The sequence below is a fragment of the Bos javanicus genome, chromosome 11 (genome assembly GCF_032452875.1).
Source record: "Bos javanicus breed banteng chromosome 11, ARS-OSU_banteng_1.0, whole genome shotgun sequence".
Lineage (NCBI taxonomy): Eukaryota > Metazoa > Chordata > Mammalia > Artiodactyla > Bovidae > Bos > Bos javanicus.
Genome location: NC_083878.1, coordinates 6,880,761 through 6,902,139, shown reverse-complemented (window position 1 = coordinate 6,902,139; position 21,379 = coordinate 6,880,761). Strand labels below are relative to the sequence as shown.

Here is a 21,379-nt window from a genome sequence, read left to right as displayed (position 1 = left end):
GCTGCCCCCACCCCTACCCCGACTGCCCTCTTTGTTCAGGCTTCCTGTCACCCTTATCCTGAACCCCTAATTTCAAGGAGCTCAGGGAAGGAGCCCCTCAGGGATCTGTCACACATAACATTCTCTCTGCTCTTCTTTCTGAGACCTGACTCTTAAAACATTTCTGCCCGTTGACCGTAAAAAGTCATCAACTCTCCTGGGATGAAAGCACCCCCAAGGCTCAGGCTTAGCCTCCTCTGATGGGGAGAAGGTTTGCAACCACTTTTAAAGTCACTCTGACTCCAGGAGTTAGGCTGCGTCCACTCTGGGGTGGCTGCCTGCTGAAGCCTTGGAGCTGGGAGGGGATCCAAGAAATCTCGCACCATCACTTTCTCGTCAACCCTCCTCTCAAAACCATATCTGGTGGGGGTGAGGAGTAGGGCTGACCCAACAAGGACACCCTGTTCCAGGGGAACAAAATTCTACACTGTTGCTCTCCTCCCAGACCAGCCTCTGCCCATCCATCCCTGACCCCAGCTGGACCCTCCAGTCCCACCTGGGTCCCCGATACCCACCTGGACCCTGAGCCCCACCTGGGCCCCTGACCCCCTACCTAGACCCCCCAGTCCCACCTGGGTCCCCCAACCCCCACATGGACCTAGGCCCTGCCTGGACCCCCAGCCCCACCGTGGCTCCCCAAGCCACCACTAGGGCCCCCGTAGCCCCACCTCGTGCCAACCCCCGTGTCACCTGGGCTCCCGACCCCCCGCCTGGACCCCCAGCCACCTCTGGGCCACGGATCCCCTCCTGGGCACCCAGCACCCCCGAGGCTCCCCATTCCCTGGCTTGGACCCCCAGACCCGCCTGGGCCCCCAGCCAAAGGCAGCTGTCTCCAGTCCTCTCTGTGGACTTTGGCAAAACAGCAGCTTCCCTGTGACCTCTTCAGGAAGTGGCTTCAGACAATTAAACCACAAACACATAGCCGTGATCATTTTCAATCATCTAAACCTCAGAAGCAGGCTGGAGCCGGAGCTGCCGCAGTGTGGGAAACATCAGTTTTTGGCAGCCCCGAGGAAGAAGAATTCACTTTGCAGCAAAATGCCGTTTTCCTGTCCTACTTTCTTTAAATGTGTCTTTAAATTACAGGCAGTTTGACATTTCTGCTTGAATCTGAGATGACCTTCTTACTGGAAGAAAGAAATTGTAAAGGCATTTTGTTCCAGTATTTGAGTTACAATTCTAGCTTTAGTTTTTTCTTCTGTCAAATGACCTGTTTTGCTGAACTCAGTGTAAAGTAGAGAGGAATAAGAGGCAAAGCAGGGCCAGACTCTGAAAACGACCAAAAATGTGGGAAAAATTGAAAAAAAGAAAAAGAATGAAGTAAGGTGGAAACTGTTGATGGTTCAACCTAAGCCAGGGGTGCCAGGGAGGGGAAGGGGCGGGAAGGAGGCGGAGGCCCGAGCAGCGTCCACCACAGGCCCCCTGAGGCCCAGGTGACTGTAGCTGCCGGTGACCCTGGGCCTGACTCCTGCTCAGGGAGGGACGTGCAGCCTACGGCGGTGCAGGTGTTTACTTCACCTTTAATTCTGAACAATCCCAACAGACTAAAAAGTTGCAGAAAGCAATTCCAACAGACTAAAAAGTTGCAGGAAGTTATATGTACTCTAAAAAGTAGAACACCAGTATGCATCTTATCTTGTTATTATTGTTTAATCGCTCAGTTGTGTCTGACTCTTTGAGACCCCACGGACTGTAGCCCGCCAGGCTTATCTGTGCATGGGATTCTCCAGGCAAGAATACTGGAGTGGGTTGTGACTGCCTTCTCCAGGGGATCTTCCTGACTCAGGAATCGAACCTGTGTCTCCTGCATTGGCAGGCGGATTCTTTACCACTGAGCCACCTGGGCGGCCCGATGTATCTTACCCAGAGTCACCAATTTTGGTTTATCCTCATCTTCTCTGTCTTTCTGTCTGTCTCTCTTTCTGGGCCCCTGAGCCCTTCATGACCCCTCATGACCTCTGTGCTTCTCAGAAACTTAGATCCAAATACTTTTCATTTTGCTTCAGCTTTCAATTTAGAAAAAATTTCCAAGCTTAATTTTGATGTAAATAGTAATTTCCCATAGTTTTCAGAAGTGGGGCCTGGGCCCCCAGCCCTGCTTGGACCCACCCCAATCCCATCTGGGCCACACACACACACACACATACACACACACACACACACACACACACACACTTTCCCCTGAACACCTGAACATTTATTGAGAGTAAATAAGCAAACGTTAGCTCCAGAGATAAATCTTCAGGCATTTAAAAGGAGCAAAAATTTTATTCTCTAGTATATTTGAGTATCTCTCTTAATTCACCTAGAAGATGAAACTTTTCTTTATTTCTACCTTCACCTTGTTCCCGGAAGGTTTTAAGCCATTACAAGTGCCTCTGTCTGTGAGTCAGGAAGTACAGTCACCCAGAACACAGATGAGGTGACCGATCTTGACTATCAATGAAGTCAAATAGCTCTCCAGCCTCACGCCTACCACTGAGTCACGTCCAGTTTGCAAATTCCTAAAAATCTAAACAGGGTGTTTCAGGCATGTGATACAAAAGCCCCTGAAACCTATGGGGAAATAAATATTTACATCAAAATTAAGCTTGGAAAAGCAATTACTAATTCAATGTTGAAGCCAAATAAAAAGTATTTGGAACTAGGTCTCTAGGAAGCACAGAATGTTAAGCATTTGATATTCTCTAACTTCAAATGCAGAGAAATAAAAGACAGGTTTGAGGCAGACAAACGTGTTGGTTCAGAGCAGAATCCCTGAGAGATGTCCACACACTACTTCTGTCCTGTAGAAAAGAGAAGCTAGCATTTCCCTCCCTTCTGGGATTAAGAGAATTTGGAGCAGGATGGTAGGACTCCTTCAGGTTTGCGTGGCTGTGTCAGCGGCAAGTCTTGACCCTAATGGGGTCAGGGGGACAGATGTGCTAACTGGAAGCCAGGGCACAGGAAGACCCATCTTTGGCAGAACCAGCCTTTGGGCCACATTCGGCGGAATCTCAAAGGGGAGAACTTGGTAAGGCTCAGACTCAGCTCCACCATGGGCTACACACTCTCTATTTTACTGTCTACCAGTAAGTGTCTTTCTCTCTAAAATCACCCTTTCCCAATGAATTTATCTGCAAAACAAAGTAGAGTTACAGATGGAGAAAACAAACTTATGGCTACCAGGGGGTAGAGAAGGGTGGAGGGATAAATTGGGAAATTGGGATTGACAAATACACACCACTTCATATAAAACAGAAAACCGACAAGGACCTACTGTACAGCACAGGGAACTCTACTCAATACTATGTAGTGACCTATATGGGAAAAGAATCTCAAAAATAAAAAGGAGCAAATATGTGTATATACATATAACTGACTCACTGTGCTGTACATCTGAAACTAACACAACATTATAAATCAACTATATGCCAATAAAAAAATTTTTTAACAAAAATAAATTTTAAAAATTAAATTAAAAAAGTAAATAAAACCACTCATTCCCTGTCAAACTTTTTGAACTTTGAGGAACATCTGCCCCAGGAACTATTACCCAAGAGATTCAGCAAATCAGCCCAGCTCATCCCGCCACTCAAATACTCCATTCACGTGCTTCATTCCCAGCAAGGCACAGTCGTTCAGAGCCCCTGGGGGTTCTGGACCAGCAAGCAAAGACACTTCCTCCTGCATCAGCCCCTCCCACAGGCCAACCCTCAACAAGCCCTTCTCTAGCTCAGAATAGTCACCTGTAGTCAGCCAGCGGGACAGACATGGAAGCTGGACCCCTGAGGCCCTTGGCAGCCACAGTACAGACCCACCAGGCTTCCAATTCTCCCAGCCCGAGGTTTGTGTAGAAGGGACTCGGTACTCTGAACAACTCCACAGAGCAAAGCTCATGGGTCTGGTAAGAGTGTGTCATCCCCAGTGTAAACATGAACAATGGAAACAGACTCAGATACATTAAGCAGGTTCCCCAAAGCCAGAGAGCTGATGGAGTGATGGAGTAGGACGTAACCCTCGACCTACACGATCCTCATCCTTGGGACTGGATCTCGGCTCTGTGGAAGCACCAGCACCTGGAGCTGGAGGGGGTTCCAGGAGCCATCAAGCTTAGCAGCCCACCTACACAGTCTTCCCAAACTAGCATCCTCCACAGATGGCCACGCTGGCACCTCTTAAGATGGACACTTCCAGTCTTAGAAAGAACTCCTCATCGGAAACATCTGTCATTTCAGGATGCAGGTTTGCCTACCCCTAAGCTCCACTCAATGGCCAGATTCCATCCTGGGGGAAGCTCATAAGAAGTCCTTCTGTATCTTCCAAGAGCCTTGAGGGTCAGGGAAAGGTGACCAGATTGTTCAATGAGAAGCAGAGAAGAGGTTGTTGTTCATTTGCTAAGCTGTGTCCAACTCTTGCGACCCCATGAACTGCAGCATGCCAGACCTCCCTGTCCCTCACCATCTCCCAGAGTTCACCCAAGTTCATGTCCACTGAATTGGTGATGCCATCCAACCATCTCATCCTCTGCTGCCCTCTTCTCCTCTTGCCCTCAATCTTTCCCAGCATCAGGGTCTTTTCCAATGAGTGTGGTTCTTTGCATCAGGTGGCCAAAGTATTGGAGCTTCAATTTCAGTATCAGTCCTTCTAATGAATATTCAGGGTTGATTACCCTTCGGATTGACTGGTTGGATCTCCTTGCTGTCTAAGGGACTCTCAAGGGTCTTCTTCAGCACCACATTTCAAAAGCATCAGTTCTTAGGTGCTCAGCCTTCTTTATGATCCAACTCTCACATCCATACATGACCACTGGAAAGATCACAGATTTGACTATACAGACCTTTGTCAGCAAAGTGATGTCTTTGCTTTTTAATATGCTATCTAGATTTGTCATAGCCTAGACATAGAAGAGGCAGCTACTCAGAAAAAGAGGGAGGGCTGATGGAAGAAAACACACCCACAAAGATGCAGCAGCTGATTGCCCAATGACAGAGAAGAAAAACTAGTAAGAAGAGTGCAAGAACCAAACAGCACAACAGAGCCCCGTAAGAGCAGACACAATTGTCCCCCTCCCACCTCTCCATGCTTCGTGAAAGTATCTAGGTGTTCCAGCACAAAACAGTTGGTGTCTGTAATGATTTCCCCTGAATCATGAAGAACAGTTTAAATCCTGCTCTCAGTCATTAAAAAGAATATAATGTCATTTGCAGCAACATGGACGGACCTAAAGATTGTCTTACTGAGTGAGGTAAGTCAGACAGAGAAAGAGAAATCTCATATGATTCCTTATTGGTGAATCTAAAAAGAAATGATATAAATGAATGTATTTTCTCTGGACCTTCTTTCTCAAGCTTAGGAGGTGCATTATGCATGTGGTGGGGACAACAGCGAATTATCTACCAGTGTATTTCCCTTCCTGTTTCCTCTGAGTCTTCAGCCACTATGGCCCTAAAAGAGGGGAAGAGCAAAGGCTTGCTCGGTAAGGAGGGCAGGAAGTGGACACAACGCAGGGGATGTCCAAGGTGGGAAAGTAGGTTCTGCCCCCACTTCCAGGCTCAAAATCTGAGTGCAGAGGGACAGCTCTGCTTTCCAACTGGATCCCTCGAGGAATTCCCACCAGGGTAAAGTAGGGAGCCCTGATCAAGACGGCAGCACCCAGGGAGGATGGAGACATTGGCATGTTAAGGTGGAGGGAGGCAGCGTTAGTTACCTGTGAGTCTCAGTTCTTTGCTGATAGGGAGGAAATACAGCTCCCCTTGTGCTTCCAGTGGAGAACTGGGGCAAGCTGAGATCTGAGCTGATATGGGGCTGCCATGATGGAGGACAAGATGACCTAGAGGCTGCGGGACACTCAGTCTATAGGGAGCAGTACAGCCGATTATGCAAACATGTTCCTGCGAACGTGTGTGCTAAACTGCCTCAGTCATGTCTGACTCTCTGCGACCCCATGGACTGTAGCCCGCCAGGCTCCTCTATCCATGGGACTCTCCTGGCAAGAATACTGGAGTGGGTTGCCATGCCCTCCTCCAAGGGATCTTCCCAACCCAGGGACTGAACCCATGTCCTTCCTGTCTCCTGCATTGGCAGGCAGGTTCTTGACCACTAGTGCCACCTGGGAAAGCCAGAAACATCCTGACCAGCTAGTAAATAACCACTTACTTAAGCCCTGAGCTCTCTACACTCTGCCTTTCCAGAGACGCACCCGAGATCCTCATGGTCCAAAGCCTAGTGCAGCACCTGCTCTGACTGATGGGTGCTCCTGCCCTGCTGGTTGGTACATGTTTGGGGTATCACCTGCACAGGTAGCAGTCTAAGCCAGGGGAGAGCCAAGGCCACGGCTGGGGCACAGGAAACCATGGGGCCATCAAGGGGCACAGTGGGGCCATGTCAGCCAATGCATTGGCTCTGACTCCCAGGCAAGACCAGACCCTGGGTTTCCCAGCCACAAACTTCAGCAGAAGATGTAGAGGGACACTGTGTGACCAGCCAGGCCCAGGAGCATCTTCATAGAAGCCAGTGAGAAGCCCCCAGGCCAGCAGATGGGGAACAGCCACCCTCCCCATCACACCCTGGGGACACGGCTTCCCCAGTTCTCAGACTCTGGCAAGAAGTAGGTGGCAAGGTCAGAAACTCTAAACGACTGAGCATCTACCCAAAGTGTTAGTCACTCAGTCATGTCTGACTTCTGGCAACCCCATGGACTGTAGCTTGCCAGGCTCCTCTGTCCATGGGATTTCCTGAGCAAAAATACTGGAGTGGGTTGCCATTTCCTTCTCCAGGGGATCTTTCTGACCCAGAGATCAAACCTGGGTCTTCTGTATTGCAGGCAGATTCTTTGCCATCTGAGCTATATACCCAAAAGAGACTGAATAAAACCCAGAAAGGCAGAGTTGGACCAACCTAGACCAGAATAACATGAGCTGGCAGCTTAAATTCCCCTTTACTCATTAATAGGAGTGAGAAATGGAGTATTTCCTGCCATATCAGTGAACAAGGATGTCACAGTCATAAGCATTTCCAGCCCTCCAGGGCACTCAGGAAGAACACCTTCATGCCCTGGCAACCATTGGGGTGCAGCCACTCTCTACAGTGAGCCCTGAAGAACTCAGGATGTGAAAAAAACACAGGATACTGGCTGTGTGTTTTGAGATGCATATGAAAGGAATGATTTCAGTGAGCCCAGACTCTTGCATCTTACCATACACAGGAGGGCACTGAATTCCTTCATTTGAGATTGGTTTTCTGTAATTCACAAAAATACTTTGATGTTCAGACTACCTACCCTTCGTTGCAAACTCGTATACAACCTAACTCCTCCCCACCACCTCCTCAGAGTAATTCTCTCAGGGTTACTTGAGATGCTGTCTCCCAGGCCTGAAGTCCTAAAAAATTCCCGTCAAATAAAACATAGCTCTCAACTTTTAGGTTGTGACTATTTTTTAAGTTGACAGAAGCCTCAGGAACCAAATGAGATTCTTATTAGAAAAATTATTAAAAGCTCATTTTTGTGACATCAGCTTGCAGTGAGTACAAATACTCACCCCCATACATATATTTTAGAAATATTTTCTCCCCAAGTTATTAAGCTGTCAGAGGAGATTTTTCTTTTTATGCTTCAAAAGATCATCTCTTACTCCCTGGAAAATATGCCCACCCAGAATGGCTTGTCCCCTAAGGGTCACAGAAGGCATAATTCCCCCCTAGCCCTGTGCCCAGCACAGACAAGAGAGCAGGTGAAAATCAAGCCCAAATAAACCAATCATGCTAGGAAACCCAAGCGATTCTGGTCTATCGGGTGTGGGGAAAGTCCTTGGCACAAGAATCCCCAGTCATTAGCCTGAAGACAGGCCAGAACTGATTGGATTGTCCACCAATCCAGGAAGCCCCACCAAGAAACTCTTTGCTCTCTTCTGGGCCCAGAGGGAGAGTTTCTATTGGAGGGAAAAGGAAAAAAGAGGAATGAGTTTTTCTTTTCTTTCCTGAGACGGAAGAAGATAAAGAGAACAGTGAGCAGGCCTGGCCACTCTTAGTTTTTACTTTAATTGCTCCTAATCTGTAGTCTGTAACTAGGTTTGCGTTTCTGCCCCCCAACTCACATTTTGCACCTGTTATCCTTTGACTCTATGCTAATTGCATCCTGTATCTGCTCATCTTTACAGCACTCTCCCCACAGATCACCCCTTGTGGCTTTTCTCTTTTTTACATTATAGAAAGAAGGCCCAGTACAACACACAAAAAAGAGTAGACCCAACTACCAGGCTACCAGACTGCCGGCCTCAATTAACAGACTCCCTGATGCCAGCCTATGACTGTCTTTAAAACAATGCAAGAGAAAGAATACAGGATCCTTACACCTCCGTTCCTCATCACCTAGCCCTGACTGTGAGCCCTCAGCTAATATAAGCCCCCAGGTTCCTCATGGAAGGGGGACACAGTTCTTGAGGCACAAGCCTATCATGTTCTCCCCCTCTGCCAGCTGAGGAATAAAGCTGCCTTTCTATTTCCTCTGTGTTTTTTTATTCCACTTCGGTGGGCAGAGAAAGCCAAGATTTTGGCAGCATTCCCTTCACACACATGTGCTCCCTCTGGCTTCTCCCAGGCGGCCAGGACAGCCAGATCCATCCCTGGTGTGAGACAAGCATCCTGAAGCTGAGCTATCTGAAATTCTGCCTCCTCTCTGGCAACACAGGGGTTGACAGACTCAGGTTCCCAATATCTGGACCGGTGCTACCTTGAGGCGCACAAGGAATTTCACTTCTCTGTACCCTTGACGTTAGGCATGGTCACAGGACTGGTTATCATAAGAAGGAAGCAGGAAGGACATGGGTCACCCCCAGGAGTTTTATTTCTTTTTTTTTTTTTTTTAGAATTTTTTTTTTTTTTTAAATTTTGGCATTCCATCTTATTTTTTTTTCTTTTTTTTTTATTCTTCCAATTTTATTTTATAACATAAATACAGTATACTAACGCATATATATGGAATTTAGAAAGATGGTAACAATAACCCAGTGTACGAGACAGCAAAAGAGACACTGATGTATAGAACAGTCTTATGGACTCTGTGGGAGAGGGAGAGGGTGGGAAGATGTGGGAGAATGGCAATGAAACATGTAAAATATCATGTAAGAAACGAGTTGCCAGTCCAGGTTCGATGCATGATGCTGGATGCTTGGGGCTGGTGCACTGGGATGGCCCAGACGGATGGTATGGGGAGGGAGGAGGGAGGAGGGTTCGGGATGGGGAACACATGTATACCTGTGGCGGATTCATTTTGATATTTGGCAAAACTAATACAATTATGTAAAGGAGTTTTATTTCTGGTTGCTCCCCCCACCCCAGCTCTCTTCTACCATGGTGAACCCTGAGCCCTTGTTGCTGGATGGCGGCCACCTAGGATAGTCAGGACACCCTGATAGGAGGCTGAGATTTACTTCTATCCATGGGTCCATTCCCTTGTTCCTGAGTGTCTGTTTTCCCTTTGGTCATGTACAGATGTGAGAGTTGGACCATACACAGGGCTGAGTGCCCAAGAATTGATGCTTTCAAGTTGTGGTGCTAGAGAAGACTCTTGAGAGTCCCTTGGACAGCAAGGAGATCAAACCAGTCAATCCTAAAGTAAATAAATCCTGAATATTCATTGGAAGGACTAATGCTGAAGCTCCAATACTTTGGCCACCTATGTGAAGAGCCAACTCATTGGAAAAGACCCTGATGTTGGGAAAGATTGAGGGCAGGAGAAGGGGGTAACAGAGGATGAGATGTTTGGATGGCATCACTGACTCAATGGCTATGAGTCTGAGCAAACTCAGGGAGATAGTGAAGGATAGGGAAGCCTGGTGTGCTGCAGTCCATGGGGATGCAAAGAGTAGGACACAACTTAGAAACTGAACAACAACAAATAGAAATACCAATTTTTCACCCCAGCACTTGTGTCGAGATAATCTGAGGCCAATGTTGTCTACAAAAGTTCTCTTTAGGCACAGCAATCCACGAGAAGAATGAGGACATTGGATTTGCTTTCTATTGCCCTGGAGCAAAAGACCACAGACTCAGTGACGTGAAACCAAGCCCCATTATGAGCTCACATCACTGTGGGTCTGCCTGCTCGGATAGATTCTGTTCAGGGTTCCACAGTGAAGTGAAAGCCGCTCAGTTGTGTCCGACTCTTTGCGACCCCATGGACTATACAGTCCATGGAATTCTCCAGGCCAGAATACCAGAGTGGATAGCCTTTCCCTTCTCCAGGGGATCTTCCCAACCCAGGGACTGAACCCGGGTCTCCTGCATTGCAGGCGGATTCTTTACCAGCTGAGCCACCAGGGAAGCCCCACAGGCAGATATCAAAGCTTGGGGTCCCAGCCCACTTGCCTGGGGCTGTTGGCAGAATTCAGTTCCTTGCAACTCTACAGCTGGGGTCTCCACTTTCTTGCCGGCTGTCAGCCAAGGCCACTCTCAGCAACTAGAGGCCGCTGCCGCTTCCTGCCCCAGGGCCCTTTCCTCAACAGGACAGTTTGATTCCTCAGAGCCAAGGGACAATCTCGGTTCTATTTCACATCTCTCTTACTCTGGACTCTGACCCCAGATCTTCTTTTAAAGAACTAAGGGCTTCCCTGGTGGTCCAGTGGTTAAGAATCCACCTGCCACTGCAGGGGACATGAGTTCATCCCTGGTCTGGGAAGAACCCACATGCTGCAGGGCAACTAAGCCCGTGAACCACTCACACCACAGAAGCCCACACACCTCAACGAGAGAGGAGCCCCCACTCCCCACAACGAGAGAAAGTCCATCCGCAGCAACGAAAGCCCAGCACAGCCAAAAATAATAAATAAGGAGCCCAACTGGTTGTGCCAGGCTGGTCTTCCATTCGATTAACTTCAAGTCAATTGACTGGAGACCTAAAATACATCTGCAAAATTCCCTCTCCTTCGCTGCATATGGTCCTCTAATTGTGGGAAAGCCATCCCATAATGTTTGTATAACCCACTCTCATTCAAGGGGAGGCACTTAGACAAAGCGTGATCAGTGAGGGGTGTCTTATAATTCTGCCAACCACACACAGTTAAGGAAACATTCTGATGACTATTAGCTCTAGAAAATTTAGGGCATGTCCAAAGCCGTACGTTAACTTCCTTGCTCCCAGATAAGAAAACTTTGTCTCAAATGTTCTAAAGCCTTCCTACTCAAGTTGTGGTCCCTGGACCAGCAGCATGGACATACGTCACTTATGAGAAATGCAAAATCTCCGGCCCCAGCCCAGACCCAGGGAACCAGAATCGGCTGTGCTTCACCAAGACTCTCATGTGATTTGAGAAGCATTGATATTTAGGCCTGGCTTATCCTTAAACAAAGTAGGCAGATACCCACAGGAATTAGGAGCAGAGATAATGCTAAGTCCCTGTGCCTCTGATCGTGCCAGCCCTCTCAGAGTGGTTTTTTTTTTTTTTTTTTCAGAGTGGTTTTTGAAGTTTTGAGGTCAGTGATTCGTAATCGGATGGTAACGATGGTGAGGATGGTGATGGCAGCTAACATTTCTTGAACACCCACCATGTGCCAGGCACTGGGTGAAGTCTTGACATGTGTGATTTCTTTTAATGTTCCCAGTACTTTACAAACTAGATATTATTATTTTCCTTTTAGAGATAAAGACATTGAGGCTTACAGATGTTCAATAACACCTCCAAGGAAATACAAACAGAGGTGGTGGAGCCAGGATTTGGCCCTCGTCCCTTTAACTTAAGGGTGATGTGATCTGATTGTCACAAGGTGTCAAAGCTACACGGGGAATCACAGACTGGGGGTCACAGGCCTGTTCAACATGTGGGTGTGTATTTTCCAGTCAGAGTGGTGGCACTGTCTTCCGTTAAATGTCTTTCCAAGGGACAGACTCATTGCAGTGGGTCACAGGCCCTGTCACTCACAACCTCACAGATTTGACTTACTTCCTGGCCCCTGAACACACTCAGACTGCTGCTGCTGCTGCTGCTAAGTCGCTTCAGTCGTGTCCGACTCTGTGCGACCCCATAGACGGCAGCCCACCAGGCTCCCCCGTCCCTGCAATTCTCCAGGCAAGAACACTGGAGTGGGTTGCCATTTCCTTCTCCAATGCATGAAAGCGAAAAGTGAAAGTCAAGTTGCTCTGTCATCTCTGACTCTTAGCAACCCCATGGACTGCAGCCCACCAGGCTCCTCTGTCCATGGGATTTTCCAGGCAAGAGTACTGGAGTGGGTTGCCTTTGCCTTCTCTGACACTCAGACTAGCAATCCCCAATTAAGCCCAAGCACTCTTAAATTTCCTCTTGACGTGTCATGAAAAATTTGAATGAAATGGGTACTATCCCAAACCATTTTTAAAATAACAAAAGAACCCCTGCTCTCTAATCCATCCATTTCATCAAATAAATGAAACATCCAGAAACATAAAGTTATATGTCCAAGTCACATAGCAAGATAATATCCCGGTTTTAAACGGGGCTTTTTTGGCCCATAATCAAGTGCCATGATAACTGACCTCCTATGTTTAGGAAATTATTTATGTTTCATAGGAGGTTCTTAATTCAAGTATGCTCCAGAAATGTTTCCATGGAGTTCCATACAGATTCTCAGATTTCTCTCTGTTCATGCTCCTGGTGAAGCAAATGCCCATTTAGCTAATGAGAGTCAATCAGATACATAACAGGTTCAGAACCCAGGTTCTGAGGGGAGACTTAGACGTTTGTGAAAAAAGAAATGTAATTTTTTCCCATCTGAGTTCACAGACTCCCAGAATTGTAAGCCCCTTCAGTGGACCCCACATTAAGAATCCCTCCTCTGGGACTTCCCTAGTGGCCCAGGGGGTAAGACTCCATGCCCCCAGTGCAGAGGGCCTGGGTTTGATCCAACATGTCACAATTAAGATCCAACCCGCTGCACCTAAGGAGCTCGCGTGCCACAACTAAGGCCTCATGCAGGCAAATGAGCAGATAAACGTTAAAGAAAAAGAAGCCCCTGAGCCGTTTAATCAAGGGTGGCGGTGAGGAACACAGCAGGCAGAACGGAGCAGTGGATGTCGGCCTCGGCTACACATCAGAAGTGCCTGGAGAGCTTTAAAAACTAAAGATGCCGAGCCCCCACCCCCTCCAAGGTCCTGATGTAATTGGTCCCAGGTACAGAGAGTTTCAAAGCCTCTCCAGGTGATTTTAACGCTCAACCCGGGCTAAGAACACTGGAGCAGGTAGTCTGAGAAGCTAGAGAATCAACACCACCCTCATCACTATTTTTCTTGTGACCCCATCAACTGGCAACTTCCATATCCCTTTCATCTTTTCGCTGTCCTCTTCTTCCCTCCTTCAAGCAATGTGCCTTCATGAGTGGGGAACAAAGTTGAGAGGAACCTGAGGTCTGGTTTCGACACTGATATACTCACTTGTTACAGCTGATTCGCCTCTGGACATGAGATCTCTTAACCTCCTAAGGAAGTGGTTCTCCAGGTCCCCAGACCAGTCACCTCAGCACCACCTGGTAACTCAGGAGCAGCACAGGTCCTCAGCCCCCTTCCTCCCTGGCACCTGCTGAATCCAGAACCCTGAGTGGGCTCAGCCATCATTTGAGTAAAGTCCTCCAGGTGATGCTGAAGCAAGCTCAAGTTTGAGAACCTCCTGTCAAAGGCACTGTCATGAACAAGTATCCCCCATGTACAGAGCAGGTGATGGTGACATAAGAAGACCGCCTGGGGCTTCTTTGATAGTCTAGTGGTTACGCATGTGCCTTGCAACGCGGGGTTCGATCCATGGTCAGGGAAGATCCCACATGCCACGGAGCAACTAAGCCCGTGTGCCAAAACCACTGAGCCTGTGCTCTAGAGCTCGGAAGCTGCAATTACTGAAGCCCGTGTGCACAGTCTGTGCCCCACAATGAGAAGCCACTGCAACGAGAAGCCTGCATACTGCAATGAAAAGTAGCCGCCACTCACGCAAGTAGAGAAAGCCTGCATGCAGCAATGAAGACCCAGCACAGCCGAACATAATAAATCTTCACAAAAAAAAAAGCCCATCGGAAGCTGCACTGCATGCTTGCATTACTTCGGTTGTGCTATTGCTAGCTGCCACCTCTGCCATCCTAGCTCTGAGCATTCCTGATCACCCAGGTGTTGACTGTCAAACAGCCCGGTTTTGAGGGGCTGGTGGGAGTAGAGACACGGCGGGGAAGAGGGGGAAGGTTGGCTGGCAGCATGGAAAGGGGGGTCACAGACCAGCTGGGAACGAATGGGGCAGTAGCTGTCTTCATAGCCCCCTGCCCCATTCCACCTGAACTCCCTTCTTGCCCATTAGGATAACCAGACAGGTCAAAAAGTGGGAAATACAGTTAAAACAGACAAGACTGTTATGAGGTTTGAAGGAAGGTACACCTTCTATGATGCATGCGGGAGGAGCCCGCCTCACCACCCCTGCCTTGTTTGGAAGGCAGAGCTCAGGGAAGGGTGAACTGGGGGGCATGGAGGGCGCCCCATCACCCCACCGCAGACATTGAGCTGCAGGAGGAACTCCGAAGGGCAGGTCACTCAACGGCCTCAGTTTACCAGAAACTCAGAAGGATGACAAGCCCTGACCCGGGATCACACAGCATTAGAGGCAGAGTGGGGCCAGGGGCTCCCAGGGAGGGAGCTGGGAGCCAAGGAGAGGACAGGCTTCCAAAGCGGAGTTTGGATTTGAGAAGGAGGACAGTTAACACAGAGAGAAAACATTCAGATGGCACCCCCTGTGCCTGGCACTGCACCAAAGCTCCATGTGGGTTGGATTCATACTCTGCTGGGCTTCCCAGGTGGCACTAGTGGTAAAGAACCCATCTGCCAACGCAGGAGACATAAGAGATGCAGGTTTAACCCCTGGGTTGGGAAGATCCCCTAAAGGAGGAGGAAATGGTAACCCACTCTAGTATTCCTGCCTGGAGAAGCCCATGGACAGAGAAGCCTGGCAGGCTACAGTCCATGGGGTGGCAAAAGAGTCGGACACAACTGAAGCCACTTGGCACGAATGCACACATCTCACCACTAGCATTACGATTTACAGGTGGGGACACAGCAGGAGCTAGAAGGGTAAAAATAAACTGCGCGGGTTACTTAATGATAATTGAAGGTAAAAATGACTTTATAGAAAATCATGCCCAGTTTTATCATTACATCACAGGAATAGAGCAAGGGATAAAGGTAAGCTTAACGTTTCCTGACTGCAGATTACTGGTGAGTTGCTGGCCTTTGGGTGGACCATCTCTATTGATGGTACTCCTGATTCATTCAAGTACAGGGTTCTTAAAAGACAGTCACCTTAGGAACACACGCATGATATCATACAGTTATAACAGGCACAGCCGGACTTGAACCTGGACCCTTCAACCTCTGGGACTGGCACTTAAACACTCTGCCTGCTGCTCTTCCAAGGCGGCCAGAAGGTTTGGGGCTCAGCCAACCCTGAGAGCTCAGATGTTAGAAAAGTTACTCATACTTTGGAAAAGAAAGCATCCCGTGATCTTTCCAAAGAGGAAAGCCTCTAAGCTCAGTTTAAGTCCCAGAGGCACAGCCTCCCCTGAGCCAGACAGACCCTCTCAGGCATTCCTCCCCTATTCCTGATTCCATGGCAGTTTTGCCTGTCACTCCAATCACAGCGACAGTAAAGAATCTGCCTGCAATGCAGGAGACCTGGGATCGATCCCTGGGTCAGAAAGAGCCCCTGGAGAAGGGCATGGCAACCCGTGCCAGTACTCTTGCCTGGAGAATCCCATGGACAGAGGAGCCTGGCAGGCTACAGCCCAAGGGGTCACAAAAGAATCAGGACAGAGCGACTTTCACTCAGTCACTCCAATTGTAGAAAGTCCTTGGAAATCCTCTGATCCAGACCCTTTCTTGACAGATAGAGAAACTGAAACCGCAAAAGGTCCAGGTCACCTTCCCATGGGTGGGGAAGGTCACAGAGAGAGGGGAGCCCCCTGAAGGAGCCATCTGCAGTCTAGAGACATCAGGGAAGCTTCCTGAGGTTCCCTGGAGAAATGATGGAGCCCAGGCACCCTGACTCCCAGATTGAGCCCTCCCCCCACTTACCTGCTGCTCTGCAGTGCTCACCTGGAGCTTGTCTCCTGGGAAGGCTGCCAGGCCTTTCACCTTCAGTGGAAGCTCAGCGGTCGGGTAGGAATTTATATCCTCGTTGTCCAGGGATTTCCCAATCGGGCTTGCGTCCCTCCCCCGACTGGGTGGCTGTGAACACACCTTTTCCCTTCTCACTGAGAGCGCCCTCCGAGCTGCAGCTCTGGGTGTGTGATCACTCAAATGGGGAAGTGGCAAGGAAACTCTGTGAGTTTCCCTATTTTTTGTGACTCGCTAAAACTTGCGTACTTCCAGCTGCGAGGTGATTTTACAGGGATGTGTATTTTGCCCGGCCACAGTTCTGTTCAAGAGGAAAAAGAGGACTTTGGAACTTTAACCAGAGACAGAGTTGCTGTTTCCCCCATGGTGTCCTTCTGGGGGTAGAGAACCCCCACCCCCAGTCTTATGTGATGTTTAACTGTTAGTGAAGGAAGAAGGTGGTTTTTCCAAATATTTATTAGAGTTTGTGGGATTTGGCTGAGTAATCTGTACCCTGGAGGTAGAAATTCATGTCTGTGCAAGACAGATGGCGGTAACTCTCCCCTTAGGAGCAGTCCCTGGAGCTAGAAAGGATGGAGTCCCAGGGAGAGGATGAGCCTGGACCCAGGCTGGTGCTGGGGGATGGAAAGGAAAAACACCCTTCCAAATGTCCTTAAAAATCCCTGTTACTATCCTAACGGATACTTTCTGTCTGATTTATTCAGATACTGATGTTCTTAAAGGTGAAAATGCAGAAACAGAAACCTTTGTAGAGAAATCTTAGGAATTTCATACTCAGAGCAAATGGTTCCGAGTCAAAAGCACCCACTGACCCTAGTTTGATTCTTCTGCTGACAAGGAAGGTAAGGCTTCCCTGGTGGTAAAGAATCTGCCTGACAATGTAGGAGATGTGAGTTTGATCCCTGGGTTGGGAAGATTCTGCTGGAGAAGGAAATGGAAACCCACTCCAGTATTCTTGCTTGGTAAGTCCCAAGGACAGAGGAGTCTGACAGGCTACAGTCCATGGGGTCTCAAAAAGAGTTGGGCATGACTTAGCGACTGAACAGCAACAAGGAAGGTAATTCTCGGGGGTCTCAACTCAGATGGGTAAATAAAATCTGAGAAAAACACCATGTTGGAGCAAGACAGAGACCTTGAGATGGTCAAATCCATCCTCCAGTTTAAAGCAGAACAAACTGAGGCCCAGGCATATGGGGTACCACAGGTGAGCTTATTGGATTAACTTAGTGTTTGTATAACTTCATGATGAGGTTCTTATGGAAGCTGTCTGTTTGTGTGAGGTGCTCAGTCATGTCTGACTCTGCGACCCCATGGACTGTAGCCCACCAGCTTCCTCTGACCATGGGATTTCCCAGGCAAGAATATTGGAGTGTTGCCATTTCCTTCTCTAGGGGATCTTCCCAACCCAAGAATCAAACTTGGGTCTCCGGGAGCTGGGAATACCCACCAAAAGAGTTTATTAGGCAAAGAGTAAATGTTACACTGTATCCCTATTTAATCTTTTTCCAAGGACCAGTTGAAAGGAGAATATTTGTTTCTGTCCCTTAACTTTAACATGGTAAGATCAAAAAGTATGCTATAAATTTGCAGTCCAGCCAAAGAAGTTCCAAGGGTGTACATTCACCCCAGCAGGTAAATCTCACCAAACACCATCATCATCCCCAGATGAAAGGCACGTCAGGAACTGAATCCTCTCCATATTGCCACTGTGGTTAGCCAAACACACGAGTCCAGCTGACCCGCCTCTTCGGGATCCTAGTCACTGAATAGCACAGGGCAGCCCACATGAATAGTGCTGAAGAGAGGAACTGAAATCAGACCATGTGTCTTTCTTTGGCCATGCTGCAGGGTAACTGCTTATCTTATGATCCATAAAGAGGAATTTACAAACCTCAGTTTTTCTATGGGAAACCTTGATCCTCAAGCCACAAGAACTGTTTGAATAGTCCTTTTAAAAAAACTAATACTTCAGGGAATTCCCTGGCAGTTGGGTGGTTAAGGGGCTTCCCTGGTGGCTCAGATGGTAAAGAACCTGCGTGACTCCAGGCTTCCACTGCAAGGGAAAACAAGTTCAGTCCATGGTTGGGAAAGTAAGATCCTGCATGCCTTGTGGCCAAAAATTTAAAAAAAAAAAAACAAAAACTAATGCCTCAGACTCACAGCCATTCAAGCCAGTCTGCAGGGGCCGCAGCAGTGCAGGTTGCCCTCATTTTACCAGACTTTGTTTTATTTAGCAGATATTGCTTTTATTACACATTGAAGGTTTGCAGCAACCTGGGTTCGGACACATCTAGGGGTGCCACTTTTCCAATAGCATTTGCTCACTTGTGTCTGTTTCACATTTTGGCCATTCTCCACAAGTATTTCACATTTTTCATTAGTATTACAGTTGTGATGGTGATCTTTGACAGGACTATTGCAAAAAAGTGATGACCCACTGAAGGCTCACATGATGGTTAGCATTTTTTAGCAAGAAAGTATTTTTCAGTGAAGGGATGTACTTTTTTTAAGACATAATGTTATTGCATGCTTAACAGGTTACAGTAGAGTGTATTACACTTTTATATACACTGCGAAACCAAAAAAAAAAAAAATCCACGTGACTCACATTATTGCAAGATTCACATTATTGCGGAGGTCTGGAACCCACCCTGCAGTACCTCCAGGGCTTCATTTCTGCCTCCTCCTTCCCGTGCAGAGTTTCTCCACCAAGTGATGGGAAATAAACATGGCACAGCATGTTCTGTGCCATCTCGAAACCTCTGAGGTTTGAGGTGGTTACCCAGGATGTTTACTGCAAGGGTTGAAGCAATGAGTCTTCATCTTTTTAGACTCAGGAGGACTTTTCAAAGTCCGTTCTGGTTCAGAAATCAGCAGTGTCCTCTGCAAACCTAGCAGCAAGATTCCCCCCCACCTCCCTTTTCTTCCTTCCTTACAATGATGTGGAGGCAGAGGTTGGAGGTGATGAGAGGGGAGCTGGAGGCAAGGATGCTGTGGCTTGGCCACTGTGATGTGTATTACAACATGGGCTACTGGTCCCCAGTTTAATGGGACAGCCTCTGCCATAGTATCCCCATAGACCCACTCATTCTTTTCTATATAATTGTATTTATTCATTTATTTTGGGTTGTGCTGGGTCTTCGGTGCTTTGTGAGGGCTTTCTCTAGTTGCAGTGAGCAGGGGCTCCTCTCCAGTTGTGGCACACAGGCTTCTCATTGCAGTGGCTCCTCTTGTTGCAGAGCACAGGCTCTCGGGTGCACGGGCTTCAGTAGCTGTGGTGCACGGGCTCAGTAGTTGCAGTTCCCAGGATCCAGAGGACAAGTTCAATAGTTGTGGCACACAGGTTCAGTTGCTCCGCGGCATGTGGAATCTTCCCAGATCAGGGATCGAACCCATTTCCCCTGCATTGGCAGGCAGCTTCTTACCCACTGTGCCACCAGGGGAGTCTCACTCATTCCTATCAGATCAGAGTTCTTTCATTTTGATTCAAGAAAATACGGTCATCAAATCCACAGGATTGATTTAGTAATCAGACCCCGTAAAACTGAAAATTCTAAGGCCTGCTCTGGTCAGCGGGACAATAAAAAACTCTATGTCTTATTCACAGAGGCAGGAGAAAAGTCATTCCCTTCCGATAAATACTTTACAAGTTAGCAAACTAAAAATGAAAATATATACTGCAAACAGGCTTCCGCCTCCTCCGCTACAAAAAGAGAGGGCTGAGTTCAGTGAGTGCTGTTATTAGTTTACTTCATCTGCTATATTAAGTCATCACCAACTACGGCTAAAAAAAAACCATCTGATCTTCTAACCGCTCTGGAGGTCAGAAGTCCACGGTGGGCTCCAGGAGGTGGCAGTCAAGGGGTCAGCAGTGCCGTGGTCCTACTGAAGGCCCAGGGGACGCTCCTTCTCTCACCTTTCCCATCTCCCGTAGTGGTCCTCACTTCTCCCCAGCACATCACCGTCTCCTCCCTGCTCCCAGCAGCAGGCGGCCACTTTTCTTGACCTTCTCTCTCACTTTTGAGGACTCTCTCGGCTCTATTTGTGTGTGCATGCTCAGTGGCTCAGTTGTGTCCAACTTTTGGCAACCCCATGGGCTGTAGCCCGCCAGGCTCCTCTGTCCATGGGATTTCCCAGGCAAGAATACTGGAGTGGGTTGCCATTTCCTTCTCCAGGGGATCTTCCCAACCCAGGGACAGAACCCAAGTCTCCTACATCTCCTACACTGGCAGGTGGGATCTCTACCACTGAGCCACCTGGGAAGCCCCAACTCTATTGGGGGCCCACTAAAATAATCCAGGATAATCTTCCCACCTGAAATCCACCCACCATTAGGTTGTCATTCTGCAACCTAATGACACCCGTAAAATCCCTTTTGCTATAGAAGGTATCAAAATCACAGGTCCCAGGGAGGAGGATGCTGGCGTGTTTTGGGGACCATGGCTCACCGTCAACAAGCTCGAAGGTTCCTTTCCGTTCTCAGAGTCTGTGCCTGATGACGCTATACAGTGTGGGACACTGGTCTGCACACGTGTGGCCTGGAACAACGCGGTTCCCATCACACCTATGGGTCCAGGTTGTCTAGATGGTGTGGCTTAGAGAGAACACACAGAGCACTTGAGAGCTACAGGAGAGACTTTGTTTTGTATTCAGTTCAGAAGAGATCAGTCTTCATTGTGGAAAGGCCTGTTCTTCCCAGCTTGTCCTTGGCTTCCTCCTCCTCGCCCCGGTTTCAGAGACAGACACTCAATGGGATGAGGACACGAAGGGCCACTGCCCATTCTCCCCTCCAACCTGCCCGTGGGGCCTGGAGCATGGACAGAGGCCAGCTGGACACTGGACCCATGTCACGCTGATGCTCCCTCCCCGGGGCGCCCAGCCCAGACTCCCTGGTCCTCCTTCCACAGACCAAGCCCTCCCCCTGCGCGGGCACGGGAGGCTCCAGCAGGCCCCTCCTGCTCTGATTCGAGGCCTCCTGTCCCATAACTGTACCCTGCCTCCCTTAACCTTACCCTCCACCTTCGGGCCAGGGACACGGGGCCAGCACTGGGGATGTGGGCGGTCCAGGAGAAGACCCCTAGAAGCCGAACCCCCAGGGCACTGCCAGGTCACTTGTGGAGGACGAGCCCTGCTCCCTGCTCAGTGTAAAGAAACACTCCATTGCCTTGCAACCAGAAAGAGGAAGATCTCATCACAGAGACTTGATTTCTGTAATGAGTGACACAGGATTATTCACCGCATGGGATTCCA

General features: G+C 48.6%; 1 protein-coding gene across 3 annotated transcripts in view; it reads right to left on the bottom strand.

Moving 5' to 3' along the window:
- The window catches only part of IL1R2 (interleukin 1 receptor type 2), a 47,379-nt gene extending 26,407 nt beyond the window's left edge, over positions 1–20,972 (bottom strand). Inside the window, exons 1-2 of one of the 3 annotated variants that reach the window (XM_061431753.1) lie at positions 20,578–20,972; positions 16,088–16,430 (exon numbers count right to left, since the gene is read on the bottom strand). The gene's annotated coding sequence lies outside the window, so the exon portion shown is untranslated. Of the gene's footprint in view, positions 1–16,087; positions 16,520–20,577 lie in introns of those variants that run through there. The other 2 variants (XM_061431751.1, XM_061431752.1) reach the window with 2 other exon arrangements.
- Positions 20,973–21,379: the final 407 nt, after the last annotated feature.